The 19,033-nt window shown below is 40.4% G+C and overlaps 1 protein-coding gene across 1 annotated transcript in view; it reads right to left on the reverse strand.

Annotated features, from left to right (window-relative positions):
* LOC111875739 (sialin) overlaps window positions 1-10,422 on the reverse strand; it is a 117,094-nt gene extending 106,672 nt beyond the window's left edge. The window contains exon 1 of the mRNA XM_023872222.2: window positions 10,249-10,422. The gene's annotated coding sequence lies outside the window, so the exon portion shown is untranslated. The remainder of the gene's footprint in view (window positions 1-10,248) is intronic.
* Window positions 10,423-19,033: the final 8,611 nt, after the last annotated feature.

Consider the following 19,033-nt stretch of genomic DNA (forward strand, 5'->3'; position numbering starts at 1 on the left):
GTGATTGTGAAACGTTCGACTTTATGCGTACTGTGCATTATAGGATATAAGTGTATGTATTTTAAATCAAAACACCTATTGTGATGGTAGTTTCCAGTTCGTAATGATGTTCCCTCTGAAGATGGCCCGTAAGGACCGAAACGTGTAAGGGAGATAAGTTTTAGTGTAGTAAAAACTTATATGTCACATTGGACGGAGTGGTTTGTATTTATGATTGTTAGTGTGACGGACCAGAATGAAACAAATCAAACTTATAACTGATCAAACACGCCAGGCTAAACTTTGGACCAAAATCACAAGTATTTCTGACAAAGCTGAAGAAGCTATGTCATTACTGAAATCGTGGCAAAAAAGATTGTATCACATACAACTGCTGACTCGGTAATTTTACCAGCATGGTGTAAAATTGTAAATAATATGTTTGGTGAGGAATATGAAAAAGATATTTAAAAATGTCCTTATCAGATAACACTATTTTGTCGGCGTATACAATAAACGTCTCAAGACGCTAAGTCACAAATGACAGTTAACTTTAAAGAAACCGATTTTTTGCCACCCAGTTGAACGAGTCCACTGACATCACTGGAAAACCTGAACTCCTAGCATTCAGCAGTCTTCAACAATTTTTATTTTGCAAAACCATTCCCAGAAACAGCAAAAGCCAAGTCATTCCTAATGTTGTCGACAAGTATTTAAGTTCCCACGGCGTGCAGTGCGGTTTATATGGGAGTCTGTTTATGATCTGTCAGCAGTAGGACCTAGAAAATAACTTAAATGTCTAGCTCAAGAGACTGGAGTGTCAAAGTCTAGTACTAGGAGGGCAACACAACTGCTAAAGCAATCCTCTCGTCAGGGAGGGCGCCCACAAAAAACAAGACCGTAACTGTCAAACAGTAATAAAGATCTGGTCGCAAGCCCCAGATGGGTGCTTTATGACAAGACAGACTGGCCGACTGACCGTCGGTTCTAAATTGAGACTAATCAATTAGTTTCCAAGAAACGTCTAGTGAAGACATAAGACATTTATGTAAGCTGTGGCTACAGTGATATTTGTAGTAATTCAGTGAGACTGTTATAATTACTGTGTTAAAATCCGTTGCCAGGAAACGTCTAGTGAAGACAGAGAAGACGTTATGTGTGGTGCACTTACAGTGATGTTTGGAGTGTGTGATTCTGTGAGACTGTTGTAGTTGCTTGTGGTGGCGGTCTGTAAGTGGTCAATAGATCCAATATCCAATCCGAGAGGTATTTTAACACGTGACAGTATTTAAACACATTTGCGTGTGGGACTGATTTAAAAAAATCATTCTCTAGTGCCACATTTACAAAACAAATTTACAACAAAAAACTTGTTAGAATTATCTTCAGCAAATTAACTTCAAGGACAATGATATGAGGGAAACAAAAATGTACATTTGGTAAACCGATTTACCTCAGTGGAGCACACATATAACAACTTCTCCAAAAGTCTGCTATGCTCATTGTGATAAACACGAACACTGATACGCAAGTAATAATGTCACATGCAGGGCCCACAACTTTAAAAAAATAATGGGTATTATTAATCCCGTAAGGAGGTGGGATTGAATCCAGAACCCATTAATTACTAGCCATGTAACCAGGGTACGTGACAATACGAATGCATTCTGCGGGTGTAATGAAAGGTTCTGTTTTCTAAAGGAGTTATGTCTTCTGAGTAAAACGTCGTGTAGTCCACTAAAAGTCAACCGAATTTTCGGAGGGAATGTCACCTCCATCTTCATGTTGAAGAATAAGCTAAGCGAGAAACCAAATGAAGCAGAGTTCTACTTGCTACCTGCTTCATGCTGGGTGACTTCAACGGACTGCAAGGCACTGCTTTCATAACCGCTGCTATGAGAACCTTAAATCCCACATTATATTTTAATAAACAAGATGGCATATACAGTGATGATTGTGACTGGATTAATGAAGCCGAAGCTGAAAGCAGCCACGTTCTTTACTTGCAGTGCGTCATCCTTCCTGACGATATTTTCTTTTCTCCGCCGGACGTAACGCTCCGCTTGCTGCAGTTCCCGTGCGCAGCCAAGCAATGGAAAACAGAGACAGGTATTTCTGGCGGGTTCTTTGCATTAAAATTTCCTCCATTCAGTGCATATTATTGTTCTATCAAGTTTAGGATCTCAGACTACTCGTGGCCGTATTTCCAGGCTTTCTTTCTTTTTCACGTGATTGATACTGGATATTTTTGAGGAAATCTGTTTTAACAATCTTAAAATAAACAATTCCCGTTAAAATTTCAATAGACTTTATGCTAATAAACACAACGGACAGAAACTTACGTAGATAAACGAATTACCAAGAATTCATAGTACAAATGAATGAGAACTGGCAAAATTCTAACAAAGAAAGTATGTCGCAACTAGGTCCTTGGTAGTACAGTATTTCATAATTATGGTGTCACTTCTGTCTCTTATGACGTAACGTCACAACGGTCACGGCCATTAAAATTACACAAAAATTTACAATCATTCATTGTCAACAGGATCCTATTTTGTGGAGAGGCATGGTACAGGTCCAACGCCTCCCCCGTGTCGCAAAGGTTTGTACCACCACCCCGAGTCTGATGTCTGGGGTCATGCCCTCTACTAAAATCTATAGCGTGTCAAAAGGTTGTCCTGCTTCCACTTAAAAATGTTATATCTACCACTGCCATTTTCATAAATCAGTGGAGTCCTGGAGTATTTCGTCTGGGACCTATCCTTCAACTCACGCTGGTGTAACTAAATATTTGTGAGGGGTTCATGTCTCAGACATTGGGCTGCAACTTTAGCTTAGATCAGTTTTTAAGAACAAGAGAAGAGTTGAAGGGTGCATGAAATATACATAGTTAAATAAATCCTCTATATTCTGTAGTGAGTATTTGCTCTTTGTGGTTGGAAAACACGCCCAGGCAGATAACTGACAATCATCATCTCTGAATTATCACGCTACCGCTCGGTCAACCCACCAACATCTTGGGTTACGACACCCCTTTAAAATGACAAAGTTTATCTATTAAAATTTAGTCGTAAAATACTGTCACGTGTCTTGAGTTCGAAACTTGTTGGTAACGTGTGTAAGTCCAATCCCACTTCTGACACCAAATTGTCACGTGTTGGGTGTTAACGCGACAAATAACTTCGCGCCTTATTGGATATAGCGAAGTTTATTGCACATTCGCTCTTACAATCGCACAATTTACAGATTCACAACTAATGCTGTATGCAGTATTACAATTACTTGGCCTACAAATGCTAGACTACAACTGACTGGTTGACTGCCTGGCTAACTCGTAACTCGTAACTCTTCCCTTGCCAACTCGTAACTAACTCGGAACTCGTAACTCTCCGCCTGAATAGTCTTCGCTGCTCCTTATTTAGCCCCGTTACGGACAACATAGAAAACAGTTACGTAATAGGCACCACTGTTGTCTGACGCCGTGTTTGCCGAAAGCCTAGCAACGCTGTCGGGAGTTGTTTACTGCTGAGTAGCAACAGCGGCATCACGTGTTACGTCTCCGCGGGAGGGGGCGGGGTGTTGACTGGCCTATCACCGTGGCAACGGCAACGCTCCGAAGGTGCCACGTCACCGCTGACGGGGGAGGGGGTGTCATGCATAGCGCAAATGCGTCACAATATATATTTATAGGGATCCAATACTTTTGCAAACAAAGTTGGCCTAATTAATTTTCGAATCTAACAATATAATTTTAGCTAGTTATTTTTTCAAAACAGCCTCCTTCCTCTAACTGAATTTATACACATCCAATATGATCCAATATATTCAATGGTGAAACTATATTTTCACTTCGCCATACGCATTAGTGACGTGGGACTTGATTAACGAAGTACTGTACAGTAATTAACGACGTACTTACATTTTGAGATTTCTTCTGCAACTGACCTGAGCGAACTTGCCCTATACGTACTTTTAACATTCCAAGTACCAAATCTCATATCCATCTTCTTTGGCTTAGGTCGTTTATTCACAGAATCCGTACAGGTTCGAGGGTTCTCTAGAACTTTCGTAACAAGCTTATTTTTTATGGTGAGGAACTAACTGTAAGCCACACGCCCAACCCTCTACCTCTACCGTTACCTGCAACAGCTCATGAAATCACCACAAATTGTTATTTCAACACATTACGGTGATGAGAATTTTCCGCAACATTTACATATGCCCGTGTTATCTTGAAAATGGACTCAACAGCCTTATACGTCTCCAATCTGTGAACCTCTATCTATTCATTTACATATTCGTTGTTTATTTATCGACCCTGTCAGTATCTGTGGCTATGTCACAATCAGATGATGATGAATTCAAAAGGATGCGGAAGAAAAAGTTCATGGTGTGATGTGTGGTGCTATCCCATCATCTGCTTGAAGGGACTGAGGAAAATACGATAAACCTCAGTCAGGATGGAAACCGGGTACCTTTCGAATACAAGCTAGACCGTTATGGTTTCAGGCAACTTGTTCGGTTTGTATGGAATGTTATTTTATTGTAAATTATTTTAATTAATATGTATTGCATTAAATCGGTCTAGAAAAGCGAGATTAACGGCCATGGGGATTCGTTGCGCTGACCACGCGACACTCTCTATCCGCTAAAGTTGGCATTAACTTCGCCGCTCGGTCGGTGTTGTTCGCTTGCGAACTAAAACCACGGAGTTTGTTTTTTTGCTTGTTTGTATTGCATTAAATAAACGCTGGATTTATATTACGATATAATCTTACGAAATACACATTCCAATTACACACGAGAGATGTTTTGTAAATTATTTCTTTGATATACGGACCTACTGATATTTCTTTGTGATGAACTTCTGTGCCAAAATTCTCAACAAATGACAGGGAGAAAAATATTTCCGAAATTATTAACAGGATTGTACCGTACATATGTATTCCATGTAGGTGGGTCGTTTCATCACCACGGTATGGCGCGTCTTCAGGCTGCGGATGGAGGAGACGGCCTCCATANACAGGTTTTTACATAAACAAGAAAATCATATAAGCAGTTATGAGAGCAGAGTTTGTTGGTGATAGGATATCATACATAATACTAAGCGGTAGCTGGTGCGATACTATCGTTATGAATGTTCATGCCACAACAGAGGACAAAAGTGATGATATGAAGTACAAGTTCTACGAAGAAGTAGAGCATATATTCAATAGATTCCCTAAATACCACATGAAAATTTGTTAGGAGATTTCAATGCCAAATGAGGTAAGGAACACATTTTCAAACCAATAATTGTGAATGAGAGTTTACACGAAATTAGTGATAATATTGGACTCAGAGTAGTAAACTTTGCCACATCCAAAAATCTTACTGTCAAAAGTATAATGTTCCCACACTATAACAACCATAAATTTACTTGGACATCTCCTGATGGGAAGATACACAAACAAATAGACCATCTTTTTATAGATAGGAGATAGCATTCAAGCATACTTGATGTTTGATCATTCAGGGCAGCAGACTGTAATACGGACCACTACCTGATGGTGGCAAAAGTTAGGGAGAAACTGGCAGTGAGTTAACAAGTAACACACAGGGTTCATATGAAGAGGTTCAATCTCAAAAAATTAACCAATGTAGTGAGTAAGTGCAGTATAGTGTTGAAATCTCAAAAAGGTTCGCAGCTTTGGAAAACTCAGACAATAAGGTGGATATTATCACAGCTTGGGAAACTATCAGAGAGAATATCAAAACTCCTGCCAAACAGACTCTAGGTTATTATGAACTGAAGAAGCATAAGCAATGATTCGATGAAGGATCCCCAAAATTATCAGACTAAAGGACATAAGCCAAATTGCAGTGGTTACAGGATCCAAGCGAAATAAATGGAGATAACATGAACAATATAAGATGTGAAAGCCGCAGGCATTTCGGGAACAAAAAGAGGGAATATCTGAAAGACAAAATTGATGTTCTTGCAACGAACAGTAGAAACAAGAACATCAGAGACCTGTATAGAGGAATGAATGACTTTAAGGGGGTCACCAACCTAGAACTAACTTAGTGAAGGATGAGAATGGTGATCTGCTTGCAGATTCCCACGTTTTGAATAGGTGGAGGAACTACTTCTCTCACTTATTAAATGTACATAGGGTCAGTGATGTTAGGCAGACAGAAATACATACAGCTGAGCCGTTAGTACCTGATCCTGGCCCTTTTGAGGTTGAAAGTGCTATTGCAAAATTGAAACGGTATAAATCGCCAGGTAGCAATCAAATTCCGGCAGAACTTATTCAAGCAGGAGGCGAAATATTATGTTCTAAGATCCACAATCTAATTACTTCTATTTGGCATAAGGAAAAATTTCCTGATCAGAGGAAGGAGTATTATTGTACCCGTGCACAAGAAGGGTGATAAAATTGACTGTAGTAATTATCGGGGGATATCACTGCTATCAACTTCATACAAAATTTTATCCAACATTCTTCTCTCAAAGTTAAGTTCATATACAGAGTGTTTCTCGACTTTAGGGCATAACTGCAGGAGGTGATTTCCTAGGTCTTTGTGATCAAAACATTCATACAAACATGTGTCCGATTTTGGACGGTTACGGAGTTATGACCGTTTTTTCATTCCCGTACATGCCCTCGTGCGAACCGCGTCTATCATCTGGTGGGTCCGTATTTTTAGCCAGCTACAGACAGAGCGTTCTCGTTATCTCGACACTTGAGAGCTACCTAAGGCGTGGTGGGTTGGTATGTCCGGCCACGGCTAGTGTGGCGGCTACTGGTGTTCAGAGCAGTTCTCATCTCGGTGCGTCTGTTACGTTCACGATTCCATTTACATTTTCATTTGAGGAGTATGCAGATATGATTTATGTGTACGGGTTTTGTGACGATAACTCAGTTCTTGCCGTAGGCGAATATCAGCAACGGTTTCCGAATGGTAGAATACCGAACCGGAGAGTGTTTACTGGAGTTTACCAGGCATTGCGAGATACCGGTAGACTTCCCGGCGTTCGTATTGCAGCCGAGCGTGGTGTTAATGAAGGCGTCAATGAAGAAGGCATTGTTTGTATGGTACATCGCAGTCCACGTAAGAGTACGCGAAGAATTGCAAGACGTCTTCGTATTCCCCACACGAGAGTGTGGAGAGGGCATGTATCGATACCACGTGCAGCGAGTGCAACATCTCCGACCTGAAGATTTTGCTGAGAGGCTGAACTTTTGCAAGTGGCTCAATGGCAGTCGCCATTTGCATCGTTACATTATGTTTACAGACGAAGCGCAATTTAATCGCGACGGTCTCAATAATACACACAATTCTCATTTGTGGGGAGATGAGAATCCCCACGCCACTGTTGAAAGCAACTTCCAACAACGTTTCAGTGTCAATGTGTGGTGTGCAGTTCTGGACGATCAGCTGATAGGTCCTTTCATCTTGGAAGGTCGTTTTACAGGAGGAATTGCCCCAACGTTTGGAGGATGTGCCTTTGGATAAAAGAAGTCGTATGTATTTCCAACACGACGGGGCTCCTCATTCTTCACGTGGAGTTACAAATTTCCTGAACTATCGTTTCGCATTGGCCAGCCAGGTCTCCAGACTTAAGACCACTGGATTATTGTGTGTGGGGATGGATGAAAGAACTGGTTTACAATGTGAAGGTGGCAACGCGAGATGCTTTGCTCGGTCGCGTTCTGGACGCCGCTGACCACATATGAAACAGCCAGCTGAAGCTGCTACGTGCTACCCGCGCGGTTCACAACCGAGCGGCAGCCTGCGTTGCGGCCGGCGGTGGCATTTTCGAAAATCAGCTTTAAGCACCAATCAATTCAAATTAAAGGTAATTTCACGAAGTGAACTTTACATTCATATTTTAAATGTATCATGTATTATGCTGGTTTATTATTTTGTTCCGTTTATTGTCAGTAATCGTTACCTTCTCTTCTGAGTTTCAAACGGCCATAACTCCGTAACCGCCCAAAATTGGACACATGTTTATATGAACTTTTTTGACCACAAAGACCTGGGAAATCACCTCCTGCAGTTATGCCCTAAAGTCGTGAAACACCCTATATGGATGAAATTACTGGGGATCATCAGTGTGGGTTTCGACGTAAGAGATCAAATACAGATCAGACCTTTTGCATTCGTCAGATATTGGAGAAAAAATGGGAGTACGATGAGACAGTACATCAGCTATTCATAGACTTCAAGAAAGCCTATGATTCAGTTGGGGGGGGAGTATTGTACAATATTCTGACACAGTTTGGGATACCCATGAAATTAGTTAGGCTGATTAAAATGTGTTTAAACGAAACATATAGCAAAGTCCATGTAGGTAACCATTTGTCTGATAAATTTCCTATCCAGAATGGTCTGAAATAAGGAGATGCTTTATCGCCACTCCTTTTCAACTTTGCTTTAGAATATGCCATTAGGAAGGTCCAGGAAAACTAGGCGGGGCTGAAATCGAACGGGACACATCAGCTGTTGGTCTATGACGATGATGTGAATGTACTGGGTGATAATATAGATACCATAAAGAAAAACACAGAAACTTTAATTGACTCAAGTAAAGAGGTTGGTCTAGAAGTAAACACAGAGAAAACTAAGTATATGTTGCTGTCTTGTCACCAAAATGCAGGGCAAAATCATGATATGAAGATAGATAATAGATGCTTTCAAAATGTGGCACAGTTCAGATATTTGGGAACAATGATAACAAATCAAAACCTGATGCAGGAGGAAATTAAGAGGAGATTGAACTATGCCAAGAAGGAGTATGGAGGAGTGGATGTATAGATCCACATTTTCTTGACCTCAGCACTAGCTGGATTTGAGTGGTCAGCTTCACGCCCCTGGACCCTGTTGTACTTTATTTATGACTGTGTGAAGAGTTTTTCTATGTTGAACTGTAACATCTTGAAATTTATACTGGAATTACCTTCTTCATTCTTACATAATCACATTTTACAGAGATATTTTATATAAACACTTGCTGTTCCAATGCTAACAGATGTTTTGAAGACGTGGCACAGTTCAGATATTTGGGCATGACTATAACAAATAAAAACCTGATTCAGGAGGAAATTAAGAGGAGACTGAATCTGGGTAATGCTTGCTACCAGTCAGTCCAGAATCTTTTGTCTTCTCATCTGCTGTCTAAAAACATATAAATTAGAACATACAAAACTATAATTTTGCCTGTGGTTCTATATGGGTGTGAAACTTGGTCTCTGACATTTAATTAGGAGAAGAACAGAGATCAAGGGTGTTTGAGAACAGGGTGTTGAGAAGAATATTTGGGCTGAAGAGGGATGAAGTGTTGGGAGGCTGAAGAAAGCTGCATAATGAGGGGCCTCATACCTTGTACTCTTCTCGAAGTATAATTAGAATGATCAAGTCAAGTAGGATAGGATGGGCATGGCATATAGCATGCATGGAGGGAGGAGGGGAATACATATAGGATATTGGTTGGAAAGCCAGAAGGAAAGACACCACTAGGAACACCATGCTGCAGTTGGGTGGATAATATTAAAATGGGTCTGAGAGAGATAGGATGGGATGGTATGGATTGGATTGATCTGGCTCAGGTCAGGGACTAGTGGAGGGCTCTTGTGAGCACGGTAATGAACACGCGGGTTCCGTAAAATGCTGGTAAGTTCTTGAGTAGCTACACAATTGGCGGCTTCTCAAGAAGGGATCAGCTCCATGAGTGACTGAGTACGTACGTATTTCGCAGAAAACCTTTTGTAAATTTTGCGGCTTGTAATATTTGAGGTTCATATCATATGTGTCTTGGATGTACCACTGTGTAATTTGAGAGAAAAGTACCAACGTTTCGGAGGAACCTGCAGCCTCCATCTTTATGGGACAAAGAGTTTTCTGCTATGAAGATGTAGGCAGCTGCTGTCTCTGAAATGCCGGTACCTATCTACCAAACCATGCGTCCTTACGTCCCACAAGACAATATTATTTTAGTTCTACGTTTAATCCAGAGCCCCTTAAGACCTATTTTACTGCCTAATGAATTAACGCCAAATGGACGCACCCGTTAAAAATTGTCTTTTTTTTACGGCATATAGGCATATACGTAACGAACACCCAATCTCAACAAACGCCAGCTTACTGAATTATATCATGCGAGTGTTATTTGGTCGAATCCTAAGCTGTCATGAAGCAAAACATTCTTGAACGGAAACACTGATATCGAAGGCTATTACATATGGCAGATGCATAAGTGATCGGTAGTGTAGTACTCACAGAAGTGTGTGTGGTGTTAGGTTAGGTCCAGTGGCCGCTGTTGAAGTCCACGTTCTGCCATAGTCACTCTGGCCATCAAGCACTGCTCCAGGTTCGCCCCTGAAACTTGTCTTTCTTCTTGCTTTCACGGCACACTATCACCGTCGTCAGATCGCACTCCTCCCATATTACGCGCTGTGACATCATTTCCTGGTATTGCAGCGATCGATGGTAGGTATAGTTTAACAGCTGCGCGTTTCGGTCGAGCGCAAAATGGAACGGAGAAGTATTTGGACATTCTTCCAAATTTGTTTATATTTTATCTTCGTTCAGTTTTGAACCTTCTGTCTTCTAAAATGTGACACCATGTATCGTGGAAGGTGTTTACCGACATTTCAGAGGAATGTAGGGCCTCCATCCGCAAGGTAAAAAATTAAGGAGTCGGTGGATTATGTGGAACGGATACACGAAGAGGGAAGTCCTGGACCTTGATGACCTAATAGAAACAAGCAGAACGATGAATGTGTGTTGGGAATTTTAAATGACTTTTTTTGCTTTCATTTCGATAAAAAATTGTAGTGTTTCTTCTAAGCCTAAGCTAATACAGCTGTACAGGTAATAAGCTGTATTTCTTGCACTTGTCTTCAGTATATGCTGTTGACAGTGGATGGTTCCGAAGTTTGGATTATATATAGATATATAAAAGTAAAAGTCGAAACTGCAGAAATGAAATTTTGAGGAGTTTTGTAAGCTACACAAGGAAAGACCACATAATAAATGCAAAAAAAAAAAAAAAGCCAAATAACAAAATTCTGAACTCGAAATCAGTGGGAACATTACGTTCTACGAATGGAAGACATAAGAATTGCGAAGACAATTTTAACATAAACCTATTAAGACGACTCACAGCGCCCACATTTAAGATGGATGGGCCAAAATACCCTTCAGGAGGACGGAACAGATGAAGCATGGCGTAATCCTTGAAGAAGAAGAAGAAGAAGAAGATGGTGATGATCCACATAATTGTCCTTTTCCCATTGCGCTTCTTAAGTAGACTTTGCCAATTTTAGTTTTGAAAACGTTCGTATGGAACAGGAAAATGTTACAGAAACAGAAACACACGACGTATTGGCTGAGAATTTCAAAATTAAGTCAATGGCTTTGGGAGCCACGTTGCAAATATACATGTCGTTGAAAGCAAGTGACGCTTCAGAGAAATTGTAACCTGAACTGAAGGAATTTCATCGTAACAAAGTTTTAGGCAGTAGTTTAAAACTGGAAGCTTTAGTTACCTTTTGTGTTTCCCTATCAGTGTGTCGATTCATGAGTTAAAGTAAACACAATCTGGCACGTGTATTTGGTAACACGTGTGCGTATACACATTTCCATTCAAGGATCGCTGATGAGAAATAACACATTGTGATACGAATTGGAATTTAAAAAATGAAACTCAAGGTCAATTCTTTTCCAGAGCAAAGGCAGGCCTAAGTTTCACATGGATGGGTAAAGTGAGGCTATTTTTAATGCAATGTTCAGAGTGGAATGCTTCGGCCCTTGCTGTGTATTATATTGTCACGTGTTGGAGTGAAAATAGACGCGGGTTTGGATTGGCGAATCCATTTATTGATCACTCACCGATCGTAACTACAGTTAATTATAACACTCTAAGCATTATTGTAATTATAATACATAACTGAAGGCTTCTATATCTGCTTGCACTAGTCGTGGCTAGGTAACAGATCTCAACTATAGCTAAGCCTTGACAATGTTTTCATTACCCAATTGCTGTCCACGGATTTTACGCACGAACTATAAAAGTCTCATTTAATCACACATCCCTAATATCACTGCACTGCAGGCCACATAAATTCTTCCATTGTTCCAAGACAGATTGGCCGACTGACTGTCGGTCGTAACATAACTTTGACTACAACGCAGTTGGCAGAATTAGACAGGAGAGTTGAAGTCAGCCAGGAGAAGTTCGTAGTTGAAGAAGGATTAGAAGTCCGCCTTCGAAGACTTAAGGCTTCCACATACCAGAGCTTTCGCGGTGGCGGTGGCTGTCAGATATTTCCTGCCGAACTTATAGACGCTTTCAGACAGGCAGCGAGCTTGACGAGTTTGACTGCTGTCCGCGTCACTGTGTGTTGGCATGAACAATGAGTACAACAACAGAGCAACTTATTCAAGCAGTAAAATTACATAATATCTCCCCAAATCAGATCCAGTAGATCATCAAAGCATTCAATTGGCATCCGAAAGTAAATATAGAATCGTTCATCATGTTGTCGCAGTTGCCGATATAAAGTATGAAATTCTCATTCATGTTCACGAAGCAGATTCTGTCAACTGTGTTGTAGTCAAAGTTATGTTACGACCGACAATCAGTCGGCCAGTCTGTCTTGGAACAATGCACCCATCTGGGGCTTAAGACCAAATGTTTATTACTGTATCACAGTTGCAGATTTGTTGATGTGGGTTGCTCTCTCTGAAGAGGGGACGGGTCTGTCGTGTGCCAGAGCTACTGTCAGCTGTAATAAATCTGTTGTCAGTATTTACTGACTGATCTGTTGTCAGCTGTTCGTAAAGCCACAGGGACCCCGGGTTCCATTGCAACTTGACCTGCCACTGCCACCTGGTGTGTCTGAGGCTGCCATTGTCCCTATGTCTCGCCTTGGAGTGCCGCCGCGAAGGAGACACCTGGAGTGGTGAGGTTGGAAGAGAACACCCTTCCCTGGGTGTCTCTCCGACTCCTTTTTCTACAGCTCCTTCATGTGTCTGCAGCCCCAATAATTTGTGGGACGTGGTTTTTCTCGTTCCCGCCAACTAGCAGTTGTAGCATGTTGGGGTGGAAGATCTATTCTCTTTCACGGGACAGTCCTTGTGCAGGTGACTGCCCCTGCACCACAAGCAATGAGGAGGTGGCTTGAAGATTGCCCCAAACGTGGCCGAACTGCTGGCGCCTATGGCACGGTGTAAGACCATTCTGAGCTCTGTATGCCTCCGCCTTGATTGCGATGTGACAGAGGCTTGGCAGTCGAAATATTTCTTGGGATTTTGCTGTCCTCCGCAAGATTATTAGGAAAAGGGGGATATTTATGGTTTTTGAGCCCTTAGGAGATGACTGGCAGGTGGCTGTCATCTGCTTGACGCTAATAATGACAAACCTGAGGCTTACCAGCCCGTCAGATACATCTTCTGGAGGGATGTTGTGTGGCAGGTGGCGTATCGCCGCCTTCGTGAGGTTTTCAGATTTATGGTAGAATGAGTAATAGGACAGGTTATTGGAGTCGAAGTGGGATTTGACTGATTGGAAATCCACCATGCTTCTCATGATGACTTTGGTTCCGTTTCTGTTGTTATGCAGCAGCAGCAGTAGTAGTAGTAGTAGTAGTAGTAGTAGCAGCATAATAAACAGTAGTGGTAAGAGTATGAGTAGTAATAATAGTAGTAATGGTGGGGTAACAAGAAGAGTAGCTGTAGTAGTAATAAAAAGGTAAAGCTATCTGTGTAACAGGACGTAGAGGCCCATATGGTTGTGACACATTGAGGCTCCCACATTTCTTGACAACTGTTGTTGTCATGACACAGTCATTCACAGGTACAACTCCCATGGGACTCAAGAGCACATTTCACTCTCTCAAATTCGAGACTCCCCCATCTTGGAGGGCCATGTCCCCATATTTAAATCACCCAGGTAGAGGGTGGCCCAGTTATACCCCCAGGTACTGGGTTCCATTTTCATCATGTCAATGCAGCCCAAACAGAAAAAACAGCTTTCAGCAGTTACCCCATTTTTGCTGGTGTACGTTGTTTAACGATGACTATGGTATTATTGCATGCTTACACAGTGGTTTGCTAGCAATGGCTGTTTCACTGGTCCCTTATTTTAGCTGTTACAGGCCTCATGTCACAATATATTAAAGTGAATATTTTATACAGTTGATTATGTTTATTCTTACGAGTACTGAATTAATATCTCACATACTGGAACACATCCTGTAAAATAGTTATGAGTTATAATTATTAACAGGTTAAGGGTAACCTTGTACTGTGCATGACAGGCGTACAAAATTAGAATAGCACAAGGATCGAAGTTTAACACAGAGAAATTCTTACAAACATGTGGAGAAGATTAAGGGATCTAGTTATAGGAGAACGTTTCTTATCTGTACATGATTTCAGAGCACTTTGTAATGGCCAAGAGGAACAGAATTTAAGGCTTTGAATTAATTTTACATGCTTTCATAACTGACAAAGTAAAGTGCCTCTTTTTGCTCAAGATATGATTGCCTTCCTTGCCAATATCACAGTCTATATCAAGTAAAATTTTGAAGAAGGAATAACACTTAAAGTAAGAAATCAATGTTTTATGATGCAATGAAGAGATAATGGAATATAAGGATTCAAACTGCATCAGAAACTTAAATGCAGTACATGTACAATGCTTTGACAGATATGGCTACCAAACATATTGGCAGAAGTCCAGAATTAATTTCATAATATCTTGGTCATTCCCTGTTGTGCCCACAGTAAGAAACAGAAATCCTAGAAAAACCTACAGAAAAACTACAACTTTAGAGAATATGATGTGAGCTTCACTACATATCATTAATAATAATATTATTGTTACAGAACAAAGTGACAACACACATCTCATCCTATACCACAATATAGTACAGTATAAATAAAGAAGTAACATGTACAAACATGCAGTGCAAGAGACCCATAACACCACAACCTAGCCCAAAACTATCACACAATACCAAAGAAGAACCAAGACAGGAATAGCCATTGTGCCATTAGAATGGTCAAACAGGCATTCACAACCAACTCGAACTATTTATTCATAATTATGAAAACTGACAATTTAATATGAACACTGGCTGTAGTACTACAAATTCTTTTAACTTTAATTTTAATTACTTTAAAAATATTTGAATTAATTTTTCATGTAATTTAAAATTTAATTTAATTTCATTTTATTTTATACCAATACAGCTTTAAGCCAAAGAATAAACACACCAGAGGTTATTACTAAGCATTAATTACATAACATTATAGTCAAATATGAAGAAAATATGGATCCATATTTGAATAAAAATGCAGCAACTAAGTAAATTGAGACACACCTGATGACGATACAATAAGGGCTGAATCAAATTGTGTTCAACATTAATTTAAATAACCTTTGTTATTACTCTCACTTGAATCGTTTGTTGATTGTCACAAATATACAGTTTTGAATCGGACACAACAGGATGACATGCATAAAAATTATGTTACAGGATTTCATATTTTAAATCACTATTAGTTTGTAAAATCATCATATAGCAATGTTTATGCAGTTCTGTAAATATAGATTAATTCACTTATTGGAGTAGTCTCTCTGTTGAGAAGCTGACAGTCATTCAGCTGGTCAAGAAGTTATGTGTTTTATGAAGCTGGAAGTTTCATTATCATGATCATGGGAGGTCACCACTTTACACGTTCAAGTCCACACTGACACCATTTGTAAACACTGACATCAATGATACATGAAATAAAAAATGGACCCATAATGTATACGATACACTGAGGTCAACAGCATCTTCATACTACGTTTTGTGACAGCCTACAAAAATTATTATGAATTTTGATTTTTTTTAATATTCATCCTGACAGACACGTCTCAAGATAGTAGTAAATTCCTTATATTTTAAGAATTTTATATCTCACATACTACTGTATTTTTTTAAATCTTTATTATGTAAAATCGTTAATGGTTATTGGATGAAAATGAATGAATGAAATCCATTACTCCCACAAAGAAAACGGAAATTAAAGTACCCAGTATACCAGTACTGTGTTAATATGCATCTTCATCTCTTAGTCATAAGATAGTCATTTCAAGAACAAATAAAATCTATGAACAAAGTACAGAAACAATTATAAATTTTGAATGAGAAATGAAAATACAAACTCATGATAGTCTTTTGCACTAATATTGCAATATGAGGAATGAGAGCCGGAACAGCAAACCCAGGAAAGACATCGATTACTAGGCAACGGCAAAATAATCACATTTCCGCGGTAACAAACATCCACACACAACAGAGGAATTGCTGGAAGCTGTGTTTTTTACGCATTTCATGCCGAGGCTATATAACAAGTACCAGCAAGAGAAATAATTTCTGGTTGTGAGCCTGGAGTGACTTGGCGCCAAGAAGAACTGATTGTTGGTAAGCCCGCAGTTGTAAAGTAACTTTGACTGTTCCCTACGTGGAGGTGTGTTTAAATACATCCACCATAGCCCTGTAAGTCGTAGGAGGCAATGAAATGGGAACCCAGTGCCTGGGGTTACAACTGGGCCACCCTTTTCCTAGAGCATATAAACATGCGGACTTGCCCCTCCAGGGTGGGGGGAGTCTCGAATTTGAGACAATAAAATTTGACCATGAGTCCAGCAGGACTCTGACCCGTGAATGACTGCACTGGTGAGGACCAGCAGTAATTGTAAATGACAGACCCACCCTCTCATCAGAGAGGGCACTCCTCATGACTTTGACTTACTGGCTGACAGACTGCCGGTCATAACATAACTTTGATTTTCATTTAAACTTTTGGTCAGTTGAGAGTCTGAAAGATTTGCTATAATGGGTTAGATGCAAGGGTGTTGCCAGCCAGCAAGGACAGGAGTGGCTGAACACAGAAGCTGAACCATAACCTAGCAATGGTTAATGAAGACAACCTGAGAAAACTTATAGTGAATTGTACAGTGTGTAGATTAGTGATAGCGTTTTAATTACAAGTAGTTATGAGTTATAAATATAGGGTTACTATAAAAGAAATTGATCTGAGGCTTTGTGTTCATTTTTGTAACATACTTATTTTTTACAGTGAGGAGTTGTTAGCCCCACGCCCAACCTCCTAAGCTGGAGGGCCACCCCTTGTTGGCTGTCCGTGACTGCTTATTCAATATATTCACAGTTTCCCTCCAAAACTGGACGGCGTCTCCTCCATCCACAACCTGAGGACGTGCCATGCCGTGGTGACAAGGGACCCACCTAACAGGGTGTTGAGGAGAATATTTGGACTGAAGAGAGATGAAGTGACTGGAGGTTGGAGAAAACTGCATAATGAGGAGCTTCATAACTTGTATTCTTCTCCAAGTATAATTAGAATGATCAAGTCAAGGAGGATGAGGTGGGCAGGGCATGTAGCACGAATGGGGGAGATGAGGAATGCATATAGGATATTGGTGTGAAAGCCAGAAAGAAAGAGACCACTGGGAAGACCAAGGCGTAGGTGGGTGGACACTATTAAAATGGATCTTAGAGAGATAGGATTGGATGGTCTTCATTGGATTGATCTGGCTCAGGATAGGGACCAGTGGAGGGCTCTTGTGAACATGGTAATGAACCTCTGGGTTCCATAAAATGCTGGGAAATTCTTGAGTAGCTGCAGAATTGGCGGCTCCTCCAGAAGGGCTCAGCTCCATGAGTAAGTAAAGACACTTTCAACGTTTTGTAGAAGCCGAAATATTATTGATATAGCCAAAATACTTTTTTTTATTGCTAGTGGGGTGGGACTAAATCCCTTGTACTGCGGCCACTTCTGGCCTATTGTACCAATGGTGATGGTAGGTGAGGGTGATTCTGGAGCAATTGGTGGAATGAAGATTGGCAAGGGAAACCGAAGTACTTGGAGAAAACCTGCCCCAGCGCCACTTTGTTCACCACAAATCCCACTTGACCAGACCCGGGATCGAACCCGGGCCACCGCGATGGAAAGCCAGTGTCTAACCGCTTGAGCTATGGTGCGGCCTAGCCAAAATACTTACGTGGTTCTTTAGTATATGTCTTCAACTTTGTATGACTAAGTTACAAATGTTCTATTTGTGAGCCTTTTGTCACACGACAGATATCAATATGATAATCCAATTAATTTCAAACACACTGGAACATCTCCTTGTCAACATTTGCAACAACTCTTGTGATGCATTGCTTTAGATCGTTTACACTTACAGGAAGTGGAAGAACAATTCTGCCTCTGATATATCCCCACAAGGAAAATTCACAAGGCATTAGATCCAGACTTCTTGGTGGCTGACGTGTCAGTGCCATGTGGTGTTTGGAATGAATTGGATTATCGTACTGATATCCATTGTGTGACTACAGGCTCACAAATAGAACATTTCTAACTTAGTCACACAAACTTAAAGACATATACTAAAGAACCCACGCAAGCATTTGGCTATATCAATAATTCTTTGGTTTCTATACAACTTTGAAAGTCTGTATTCTTTTATAGTAACCCTATATTTCGGTGAACCCAAATTACCAATGCAAACCCTGTGTCTAGTGACTATAACATGACAATGCCTATATTTATGTTCATGTGAAAAGGTAAAGGTAAAGTTGTCTCTGCTTAATTAATTATGCACTACACCATGAAGAAGTATGGGGTAGTAGACATATTGCTTGATGTATGCTTAGCCTTGCCACTAGATGGTGTTACATGGCAGTTTACAACTAGGAATAGGGCCCTTGGTATCCATCAGATATGTGGCCGGGTGGGCTCCAGAGCCAGTCTGGACACAACGAGGAAGAAATAAATCTCTTTTAACTTGCCAAGACTCAAATGCCAATTCTCCAGCTGTTTAGCACCAACTGAGCTAGTTTTATCTTATGTTTCTGTGTGAAAATTAAACTTGTTTACTGAACTGTCAGCTATGACTTATTTCCTTTTTTAAGCTCTCTAAATATGCACATTGAAACAATGAAGATAATGAACATAATTCTGATAACAGACCTAGTTCATGCTA

Source organism: Cryptotermes secundus, unplaced genomic scaffold (assembly GCF_002891405.2).
Source record: "Cryptotermes secundus unplaced genomic scaffold, Csec_1.0 scaffold603, whole genome shotgun sequence".
Classification (NCBI taxonomy): Eukaryota; Metazoa; Arthropoda; class Insecta; order Blattodea; family Kalotermitidae; genus Cryptotermes; species Cryptotermes secundus.